Source organism: Lepisosteus platostomus, chromosome 2, assembly GCF_059453375.1.
Source record: "Lepisosteus platostomus isolate fLepPlt1 chromosome 2, fLepPlt1.hap1, whole genome shotgun sequence".
Lineage (NCBI taxonomy): Eukaryota > Metazoa > Chordata > Actinopteri > Semionotiformes > Lepisosteidae > Lepisosteus > Lepisosteus platostomus.
The window spans coordinates 17,856,931-17,869,217 of record NC_142612.1 but is presented as its reverse complement, the minus strand read 5'-3'; the positions used below and the strand labels follow the sequence as shown (position 1 = coordinate 17,869,217).

General features: G+C 34.1%; 1 protein-coding gene across 1 annotated transcript in view; it reads right to left on the bottom strand.

Annotated features, from left to right (window-relative positions):
* acod1 (aconitate decarboxylase 1) overlaps nt 1-9,508 on the bottom strand; it is a 36,236-nt gene extending 26,728 nt beyond the window's left edge. Inside the window, exon 1 of the mRNA XM_088601785.1 lies at nt 9,494-9,508. The gene's annotated coding sequence lies outside the window, so the exon portion shown is untranslated. The remainder of the gene's footprint in view (nt 1-9,493) is intronic.
* Between the last annotated feature and the right edge of the window lie 2,779 nt (nt 9,509-12,287).

Below are 12,287 nucleotides of genomic sequence, written 5' to 3'. Positions count from 1 at the left end.
AATGAATACTGTTCTGTGTGATCTGAACATTTCTCTAGGAAGCTGTTGCATGAACACAAAAAAGCAAATAAGGAAAAAAGAACAAAATAGCATAATGTAAATACACTTTTTGGACTGTTTCTGGAAATAAATGTATTTACAACCAACTCACCAATAATTGCAGCAGTTTAACTGATTTAGATAAAGTGTTGAATTATCTTTCTTAGGCAGAATATATTGTAGATCAGAGATTGAGAGTGGTTAGTTTCACTTTTGTTATTTCCTTTATTCTATCAAATTAAAAAAGATGGCATCAAGTTAACGGCATCAGACCAAGTTAACAGTGTAATTGGAGCAGATTCCAAAAACTACATTGGAAAATGTATATCATTTAAAAAACCTTTTTTACCACACAACTACAAACTCTTTTTTTTCCTGGCACAGATTCAATTAATCATTGAAGTCTAAAAATGCTAATTTTTAGACAATAAAAGACAATAAAATAAAATGGTGTATTCCACTGGTGTTAGAAAGATATAAATGGGTATCCTCATTATAAATAAAGCCTCCTCCAATGTTAATTTCTTTAAAATGTCAGATATATGTGAATATTGTTGCTGTCACAATGAATCACAAAGGGTAAAACTGAAAGGTGTCCAGCACTTCAGCTCAGATCAATACTTGATCTAAAGATGGTTTTCAGATGGTATTTTTTGCCACATGCATACACTGAATTGCACCACAGAAAATGTGTGCCACTGTACTAGCTACCATTTGTGCACGAGTATAAGTGTTGCAAAGGATGCTGGAAGAGAGAAGGATATGTTAACCATGTTTTAATATTATGTCATGTTGGCCTCTAAAATATTTTGCATTTTTGAAGAAAAATAGAAAATGTATTGTTAGGTTTTCTGACTATGTTTTGCCCAAAACTCTGTAACAGGTTAATTGTGAAACTAATCTTGAAATGTGAAAGAAAATGTTCTCCTTGGAAGCTCTTTACAAAAAGCAGCTGTATTTGATCCAGTGTTTTTACTTTGTTGCAAATGAGGACAAATTGATTACCTCAAAAAAACGCTATTGGGGGGTATTTGTTAATTACAGTGATTCATTATTTGTCAAATATAGAGATTCCTTTCATAAATATACTGTGTATGAAATGTTCCAAATACACAATATATTACAATTTGTGCTGCAATGAAGGAAATGCGTGTATGAATTATATTAAAAAGTAGATGTTTTTAATAGTACAAAGTATCACTAATAAACAATTTAAATATGTCAACAGTAAACTGTAAAGAGGAACATGCAGAGGAAACAATGACATTAGTTACCATTTCAGGTATTGAGTTAAATTTTAAAAGCACTGTATTCAGCTTAAAGAGCCATAACAACACCAGAAAACTAATCTTGAGAAGCACAGACCAAAACCTACGAATTAGTCAAATGAGAGTTGCTGTATATTTGCATGTAGAAACACAAATAGGTCACCTGACTAAAGCTGGCGCATTCACAGTGCTGAAAAACAGAAACAACCTTTTAATGCAGACAGAAGTTCAGCATACATATCCATATCAAAAACCTCTGATACATCATCAAAAAAGGAACAGATAAGGGGATGTAAATCTATTGGGGATTTAATGTCTGATGCTGTTGTTGGTTGCAAAAATAGAAAGTACACACACACATAAATATGTATAGGAACAAGTAAAGGATTATTCCATGTTGAAAAGAGAAGAAAATAAACACAACATTTCGACTGTGGAGCCTTCTTCGGGTGTGTGGAGCCTTCTTTGGGTGTCTGGTGACATACCCGAAGAAGGCTCCACAGCTGAAACATTGTGTTTCTTTTCATTTCTTTTCAGCATGGAATAAACCTTTACATATTCCTTTGCCGCCTACGCATGCTGATGCAGCTACCTAGTTGAAATAAATCTGTATATATGTAAGTGGGTATTTTCAAAAATCATTTCCAATTACTTACATCAATACATCAAAATTGTATTGATGTATTTATTCTAAACCTGCCATATAGATACAATCCTAGACTGAATCAGTCTGTCTCTGTGCCAAGACAATAACATTAAATGAATTCTGTGCATGCACATTGTTCATAGAAATTTATCTGAACATACTTCAGACAGAATAATATGTATAAAATATAGTATATATATATAAATAATTATTTAATCAAAAGCATTGATATGTGAATCAATATCCCTTCCTATATAGATTTAAAAATATTTAAAAATGTCAGTGTGAGAAATGTAAAGCCAATATTTAATTGTTTTTTTTTCAATGAAAAAGGTACTGTATTCCATTTTTTCTATTTACCTTTTAGAAATTTCGTATTGGTGAGCAGTTCTTTTTACTTTTTAATATAGTCCCTATGGATGGACATAATAATCCATTTTGACGATTTCACTTTTGACTATACTTGTGATACCATCCTGCTAACTTCAATACCCGGTTGTCAGTAGGCTGTGAAATTATTTTTATTTTAGTACCATATGAACTAAAGGTCTGTTACACTGATATCACTTGTGTTTCCCCCACCCATCAAGACACGGTACCTGCTATCCATTTTCTGAAAAAGCCCTCTTCCTACTTATCAGTATCTGTGTGGGTGTATGTATCTATAAATGCAATGCAAAACTAGTATTATTCATTTCAATTACACCTTTTGTATTGTATTTGAATGTTGCAAAGAAAGGACTGAAAATATAGATACTTGTTAGTGAAAAATATCAGCAAAAAAGCACAGCAGTATGCTCTTTAGTGAATACAATGCGCACATATAGGGCAGTCTGGTAGCATTTGTCACTGATACTGAATGAAATTAGTTTAATTGTACTTGCACAGTTTACAGTAATTTGTACCAGGATCACTGTTCTGACCAAAAAGTACTTTGAGGTAAGATTGGGGGTTACAAACAGGTGATTTCATTTGCCCAAGAAGGAAAACCATGTTGTAAAACAGGGAAATGGAGGAGGCTTCATTGAAAAATATTACTACTTTTTTTGTCAATTGTAAACAGGAGGGTTGTAGTTTTTTTTAAAGTTTGAAATGAAAAGAGGTCTCTAAATAACAGCACAGAGAGCTTTGCTTTTGTTATTAGGTTTGCAAAGGTCCACTTTGCATGTAACCCAATCTAATTTCTCTTTAGCAGTCACTCTTAAAGATTCACAGTTTCGTAGATGGCAGGAAAAAACCTCACTGGGGTATCAATACAAATCACACAGACATAGGTACACTTTATCCACAGCCACATAGCACAATTGCTTTGCCTTGTTGCATCTGCTCAGATTTGATCTTTTTCCGAAGCAGGCAAGATGGGGGATCGATGTTCTACCTCAATAAGTGCACAGCACCATATGTTATCTGGAGAAAAAACTGTATATCACCTACAGGAAATACTTTTTTAAATAAAAGGCAAAGCACATAATGCAATAATCAGACAAATTAGAAAATGTGATTTTAAACAACTTTCTTACTGAAAACATTTTCTGTTTTAATAAATTTTTTTATGGTTTGCACTCTATAAACATTTATATGGAGAAGTTCATCAAATGTATATCATGCGTAACAGAGTAACAACACAAGACAAGTTACAAATGAGACCATTCTGACTGTCTAGCTTGTTGATTTCTAGTGAAAAATTAATTTCTGATTTCATCCAGCTGTTTCATGAAAGAAGCCAGGGTTTCAGGTTTAAGAACATGGCTGGACAGTATTTCACACTTCTGCAACCATTTGTACGAAAATGAAGCCTCCTCGTCTCAATTTTACAGTATGTGTACTTCCCTGTAGGTTTCATGTGTTTTAATGGTTCATTTTCACTGTTGATTTTGAAAAAGTCCATTAGATTAACTTTGTCAATGCCTTTGACCTCAGGTTATCTCATAGTCGTCTCAGTCCTTTAATGCTGGGAATGTAACTGGTTTCCACAACAGCAATATCTTTTTGTAATGTGACGACCACATATGCATACAGTATTGTGAGTAAGGCCTTGTCGAGTACATTGTAGAATTTCAGTTTAACATCTTTTATAGTCCTACAGCTGATGTGAGATATAGTCCATCTTTAAAAATGAAGGCGGGTAACTTCTTTTGAGCCACACAAAATGGCCCATTTCAACTCTGCCCACTCTAGGCATGAAGCAATCACAGAGCACATGACTCCCTTCTAGATGGGACACTAGTGCTGGTTCTCAATTACATATTTGATTGGACTAGAGCAATCAAGGTAAAGTACCAATCTAAAAGGTACTACAGTTGTGTTTGCAAACAGGGACCTAAACCCATAACCCATAAATGATGAATCCAGAGACCTATCCTCAGTACAATGCTGCCTCCTTGAAAATGATTTATTGTCATATAAATGTTGATATCAATACAGCAGCAAGACAAGCATGAGGTGGTGCTGGCAGTTTAGTCTACTTATTTGAATAATAGTTAGAAGTGCTGGATGTCCTTCTGACATTAGTAACATTTTATATAGCACAAGACTGCAATATGTTTTGATGACTGTTGCCTCCATCAACAATAAATACTGCAGAAACCTCCCTGAAAATGTTAATTACAGAATCTTTTCTAGGAAAAGGCCTTCATTAGGACTCTACAGAAAGGCGCAACAACAATCTGCATTCCAGTTAAGCAAAAGCAAGGGTCAAAATGCACATGAAACACTGCACATTGAAATGTATTTAAAAAACACCTACTGTGGTACATTCCAGTTAACCCTGTACAGACTGGGTTTCATCAAGCTAAGAAAATGTTAACAACCAGGATTTACTTTCAAACACTGCATGCTCATACTGATACAGCCCAGACATTAAAGTGTAGTTTGTTCTAAATCTCAATGTAAAAAGTACAGTAAAGATTTTTATTATGCACCCTTAAGATTAAAACTAATTTAATGTGGACCTTTGGCACTAGAGTTAATCTTGCTCTAAAACTGCAAGAGTGATTATGGTCTGTAGACTATGTGCATCTTTGGAGCTGTAACAGATTACATTGACAGTGTTAAGTATGGACTGCACAAGCATACATCCAGACTGAAAATACATCACATGCAGATGGAATGGGTAGGAACAGTGCTGTATCTTTTTCCTTGCTGTATACTCAGCTTTGCTTAGCTAATATCTTGGGAACAATTAAAACATGCCTACAAACGTTACGAAAGTTTCATCTTACAGCTTTTAGGGAGCCTAGGGATGTTCTTGCTTTTCTATGTTCAACTGAGGATTGATGGAATAAAGACTTTTATGTCCTGTAAACGTTCAAATTGAACATTATCCTTAAAAAGCAGGTCAAAACGTTTTAAAGGTCATTGAAGGATTATCAGTGAAAGCTTTTGCTTCTCACAGGAGTCTGCTGGGCGTACCTTAATGAAAACTTATTGAACCAAGCAAATTGTAATTTTGTATAAAGAAAATCCTTATTTAGTTTTTGACTATTATTTGGTTACATTTTCAAACCTGAATATATGCAAAAAAAAATTAAATTTAGAAATGTGGCTGTCACATCTTTCATCAATACATACAATTTTTATTTTTGAAAAGAACAGTAGTGTACAATGTGCATAAAATGTTCAATCATATGAAGGTGGGGGGTATTTAAAGGGGAACTGCAATGCTATTTTTATATTTCAGGGATTAGAATCAGCATTGATGAGTGCATTTCAAAGCCCGATTTATCAGTGGTAATTTATCACATCCAATTTAGTGGCTGTCTTAAGAATGCTACTGTGAAGGAACCCATCTAAGTTGACTGTTTTTCATGAATAAAATAAATGTTGAGTAATGTTGGTATCTTGCCTGTTAATCAAAAGAGGCCCTGCAGAATAAATTAACCGGGTACTGAAATGAAAGGGTACTGTACATAGGATACAGTATATTTGAAACTTTAATAGGTGGTTAAGATATGTTTTTTATTAGCATTCATTATAGTACTTCAGCCTTTCACTATATCTATTATTCTTCCCCCTTACATTTATATAGCATAATAATATAACCTATAAATGTTTAAACTTCCAAACATTATTACTCCTATTGAGTGTAACAGTTTTTATGTTTCCAACCGGTGTGGTTTTGGGGAATTGTTATTATTTCTTCTTAAATTTCCTGGCTGAAGATTGAGGAGATGACCAGGCTTTATACTTGTCAGGTCTCCTGAGACGGGTAAGACATGAAATATAAAATTTTGGTTCTGCATCACCCAAAGTGTTACTCCCACTCACATATTCTAAATCTTCTTCTTTTGGAATAATTGCACCCACTGAGTTGAAAGTTTGCACATTTCATCAATATCCTAACTGCTGAGTTAATAATAGATACCTAGTACTGTACGTATCTTTGTAGTGAAAAAGCAAATTAAATACTTGATCCTGTGTAAACCAAGATAGCTGCCTGGCTACTTTTTTGTCCTGAAAATTCAACAGAATATTTCTTGGCAATCGCTATACAGACTGAAGTGAAACTTAGCAAATTGAACCAACATATATATCTGCATGTAACACTCTGCACCTGTCTACATTAAAACTCCTAGTAAAGGCACTCACCCACATGCAGGTTGAGTTTAATGATCATAGTTTCAGCGGGTTCAGGATTCAGGTTACGTTACCTCTTACCAGGAATGATTGTTTTTTTTATAATGGACGGAAGAAATTGTTTCAATTTTTTTCACTTTACCATATTGCAACACTCGGATAGAACATATAATTTGTGTGATATTGATTACTACAAACAGAATTATGTCCATAAACATTTGCTGCATTCTAGAAGGCAAAAGAAGTTAATTATAGAATTTAAATATGACAAGCTTTTTTAAAAAAAATACATTTTCCAATGATCAACAATTTTGAAACTGGTTTTGATTAGTTTTTGAGGTGTTGATATCAAGCTACAGTATTAGAGAAGTGTGCTACTGTAGTTCGTATTTGCAAAAACCCACCTTGTATTCTTCTAGTCATTAAAGAGGAAATCCAGTGTCAAATAAAATAAAAAAAACTTTACCAGATATTCCAAATGTCTCAATAATGAAACATTGAACATCTTAAAAATCAATCCTTTTCAATGTAGCCTTTTGAGCCACAAAAATGCCTTTATAAATGCTAATACATAAGTATTTAAGTGCTAGTACAGAAGACACTTGACTAACACGTGGGTTACATTCCTCCAAAGTAGCATGTTAGAGAAATATCACACTTTATTTAATAAGTAGTATAAGTGAACATGGCCCTGTAAAGTCATTCATTAATACCTATATACATGAACTGTGTACACAAATAATTTACAATAAAAACATGAGTATGACATTTACAAATGGTAAATATTATTAAATGCTTACACATGAGTGGTGAAAGCTGGGACACTTGTATCCCCACACCATTTATCCACAGTCTTTTCTTTTTTCGCTGATGTCATTATCAACATCAACATTATACATTTTATTTTCCTCACTCTCAGTTTCAGGATGTTGCCATACTGCTTTGTAATTAACAAAAACAAAACTACAAAAACTGTAAAACAAGCCAATCACATCTTCACTGAACCTCTCACAGTAACAGGTATTTGAGACTGGGAGAGGGCAGCATGTATGGTATTGACAGTGCTGCATTAATTACTCCTAGATTTTAGAGTATACATTAATATGGACACTACTTTTGGTGGACTGCGTATGATGGATTTTGTCCATTTTATTTTGTGTTCAAGAGACATTTGTTTCCATTATTTTTTTTTGCATATAATCAAATCTGCATTGGAGAAGCCCACGTTGGAGAAGGGTTTAATGTAACTGTAAAAGAAAATGGAATTCTATTGATGCATCTTGCCTTTTGCAGTGTCTAAGAATGCAATAAAAGGCAATATTCACCACTAATAAATTTAATTTAAAATCTTCCGTCTTTAATTATGAAATATTGAGTAGCTACCTTTATCTAGGTGTGGGTCAGGATTAATATTTCTATTAAAATCTATAAATAAGATAAATTAATAAACAAAATATTATTAGACATTTACTGCATTAGGGCCCTGTATAGTACAGTATATTGATTACTGAGGGCTCAAAGTTACACAAAAATGTGATTGTTGTAGGTCACAAAGCAGACAGAATTAATAGATTTTATTTTATTTTTTTATTATTTCTTAGCACAACACAAAATACTACAGTTTTTCAGATATTAATTTAGTACTATATTAGTATTTATTGAGAGGCAAGAAATCTATATTTGAACCAGCAACATTGGTATATTTAGCTACTGTGTACACACAAGCATTACAATATTTAACTAATAGGTTCAGTTGGTTCTCCGGACATGAATCTGAGTGAAATCGACACACAGTGTGCCACTATTTTTGTATGGTGAGAGACGAGCAAAACAGGATATTACAGATCAGAAAGAAACAGCATCTGCTCTCACTCCATCCTGGCAGCGATTGGATTCCCTGAAGACGGCATTGCCATTTCTGTTTATCTCCCTTAAAGGGGACAGAAGGCTCCCTACGTGCAGGTGAGACCCTCTACTCACCAAGGGGCCACTGGGTACCCTCCACTCACATTGTTGCCATTCTTACTGCTCCAGGGCACTCATGCTGGCAGCTTCTAAGAACAGCTAGGCTTTCCTCCACCCGGGACATCATAGATAATAATAATAATTGCTTACACTTATATAGTGCTTTTCTGGACACAGAAACAGAGAAAACAAGGAACTAAATGTAGCAAACTATAAACAAAATCCTAGTAAATCTTCAAGGGTCTGTGTCCTATACACTATCCCCACCTGACATGCAGTCAGCCTCTCAAACCACCCAACTCCGGGAGTAAATGATGGACATCGAGCTCAAGGTTCTTGTTTCTTTTGCTTCTACATGGCCTCAGACTTGCTGTTTATCTCTAACTCCTCCTCATGGTGGGGAGACTACATTCCTAAATTCTCACTCAGCTTTCCGTTGAAAATCCTGCTTGAATTGAAAACTTCCCTGTATGGCTTGTAAGCAAAGTCCATTTGAAGTCCATAAGGTGAGTACGGGCCCCAATGATCCAGTTAGCCCCAAGGACTGGGCTCCCTCATCCTGTGAGTCCACATGATTCTCTTCTATCCTTCTATGGTATGCACCAGCAGCCTAGAGCCCTGCCATTTTTATCAGCTTTAATTAGAGCGCAAGCTCCAGACCATTGACACTCCCACAGGGAATGCACCCTGAAGATGTTGGGGCCATGTTACAGTACATACTGTGGAGGGCTTGGGCTGGCAACTTAGCGTACGTCTTATGGACAACAGAGATGCCTGCCATCAAAGAATTGTTAGACATAAACACTAAAGACATAAACAATGTCTAAAGTACAAGGACTTAATATTTTCAAGAAACCAAACAGTCATTTTACAAGCAGAGATCTGTAAAACGGTGTTTCCCATGCAGTTTACAAAAACAATCCTTAGATACACACAATGTCACATGACAGGAAGCGGCATGCTTTTCTTCAGATAAATAAGAACTCTTATTAACACTCACCCCAATGCCCCTTTTTGCAATGTTATCTGTTCATTTGATATTATGAAACAATTGTAGTTTCATCAACACAAGGCTGGTGTTCGTTCCCTTCCTTAACAGGAGCTGCCGTGCAATCATTCTTGCTCATCTGAACCCAAATTAGGTTTCGTATAGCTTTCTATACCCCTTATAAGGAACTGACAGAATAGGCTATGAATAGTTCAAGCAGATCTGTATGACATAGAAATATTATCACATTTAAACTGAATGTTATTATTAAGCTGTACTTTCAACTCTGGTGACAACATTATGTTTAAAGATATGGTTTCACTCTCCTCTAAAAAGAGGAAGCTACCTTTGCTCTTGTCATTTATATCCTCTGGTTAAGAACAAGCAGACAGTGGTTCCTCTTTTTATATATTTATGGAAGTAATTCAGAGGACGGTAATTGTGCTAATTGTACTAAACCTTTCATTTTCAGGCTTGCAGTATCTACTACAGTTGTCCACAGTATTTAAAATGTGGGTATGCATTCTTATTTTTTTTCCTCAAAAGAAAAATTGAAATTACTGTACCCAGTATCTTATATCTTATGCGTGCAATGTGTGTCTTGCAGTGTTTGTTAGCAGCAGAAGTAACAGTACTGTGACATTTTCTGTAACAGTTCATCTCAGCTCCTAATAAATATCATAGAAGCTGTTTCTTTACATGAAGCATTTTGTGCAACTCAAAGTAGGAAGATAATGTGCATGCAATGCTTGCTTTATTTGCTTCAAATGACTTACCATTGTAAAAAACATTTCTTCTGCCAAGACAGCTATGTTATGTATTAAAAGCAACTCTGTGTACATATTGAAAGATTATTAAATTGGACTGAATTAGAATACATTTTGAGTGAGCTGTTTACTTTTGTTTTGACATTTATATATAATACTTTATTTTTAGTCTTAATACCATATTGGTATTAGTAATTAACAGATTACCAGCTTAGTTTATTACAAAACAATTAGAAGTATTTAGAAACTGGGGATTTAACAGTAACCTCAATAAAACCTGGTTGATACAGGCTCTACAGGATCAGAGTTGGTGAGTTCTAATACAAAAGAAGAAAAAATATTTGTCTAAATGTTGTTCTTTCTAAATTGAGATTCAGTAGGCCATAACATAGCCAATAATTTTGTAGAAATATTCAGTAATGTTAGGCTGAGTTAAGACTATGAACAAAACATAAAATCCTAGAAAAAGGTTTTATGGTGTGCCTTTTCTTTAAGGTATTGAGATACCTTTTAACCCCATCTCCTTTATTAAGAATGTAATTATAAAAAAATAACACATTTCTTATTTGTAGAATAATGATAGAATTTTGCATCTTAAACACATTTGCTTGGTCACAGATTAGTTTGCTTGAAACAGGAGGTCCATCCCAGGAAAGTCAAGAAAGAAGTTGCCAAATGGTTTAATGAATCAACTAAGAGAAATATAAGGAGGAAGGAATCCATAAAATGAAAAAGAATGGTTAAAGAAATGAAGTAAAATTAAATTACAAGGACAGGTGATAAAGGATGAAGCAATATTTTTTAGTGTTACAAGAGCAAAAGAACAGTGAAAATAAACTAAAATTTCACAAAGAATAATAAGAAGGACTGAGTTGGTGAAAGTGAAATATTTGATGTTTTAAATAAATACTTCTTAGTTGTTTACGCAGAAACTGGCAACATGCCTCAGGCTGAGAAAATACAAAGATCTATACTGTGTTAAAAATATTACACAGAAGAGGCAAAAACATTACGGGTTTAGAAATACTAAAAATAAACAAATCTCCAGGGCCTGCCAATATTCAAACAATTGTACTTACAGAAACAAAAATATTTCAACAGTTCGTAAACAAACACACCCAGAAGCCATTCAGTACTGGTATTCACATTGACTGGAAAGTTCCTAAAATCAGTCCGATCCGTAAATGGTAACAAAAAGGAATTAAGTACATACTTGTACTCAGTTTGATACATATGAAAGGTTATTGAAATTAGAGGATTAGAACTTAACTGAACTAGAGACTCATCTGTATAGCATTCCAGGGGACAGTGACCATGGTTTTAATAATGATGTCCTTTGTTTTATATTAAGCCTTTTATGACACCATTTCGCTTAAAAACATCTTGCATGATTAAACCATTCAGAGTTCTTTGAACAAGTAACAACTGAAATGGATTCAAATACAGCATATGCAATGTTATATTTTCAGATTCCTTTTATTAAAGTTCAATTTAGTTTTCAAACTTTTCTTATTTCATGGTAGGCATAACAGCCTGTACTTGTCTTTAGATTGAGAACTAGTGAATGGATGGACAACAGAGAAGGCATATAAAGGGTGAATACTTAAATTTGGATGATGTGTTTAATGGAGTACCAAAAGGATGATTATCAGCATCACATATGATATGATATAAATTTTGTCATAGTAAATTAGTCAGATTTTCAGATGATACCACACTAGGAAGATTAGCAAACAGTGTAGGAACAGAAACAGAAATTAAAAATAGAAAAAATCAAGGCTTGGTAAATCCTTGGCTAATGACATTTAAGGTAGTCACATGCACAGTGTTAAGTGAAAACAGTAAAAAAGCTCAACTAGATGGGAAATACTTAGCTTAAAAAAGCTACTTTTAATTTCTGATTTGCATTTTCTTAGTCTTTAACACAGAAGACTTCAAGGAGACTTGATTCAAGCATTCAACATCCTTAAAAACATTAATAAAATCAAAATGAACTTCAAGATCAACAGTGAAACACAAAGACTATAGTTGTGATCCTT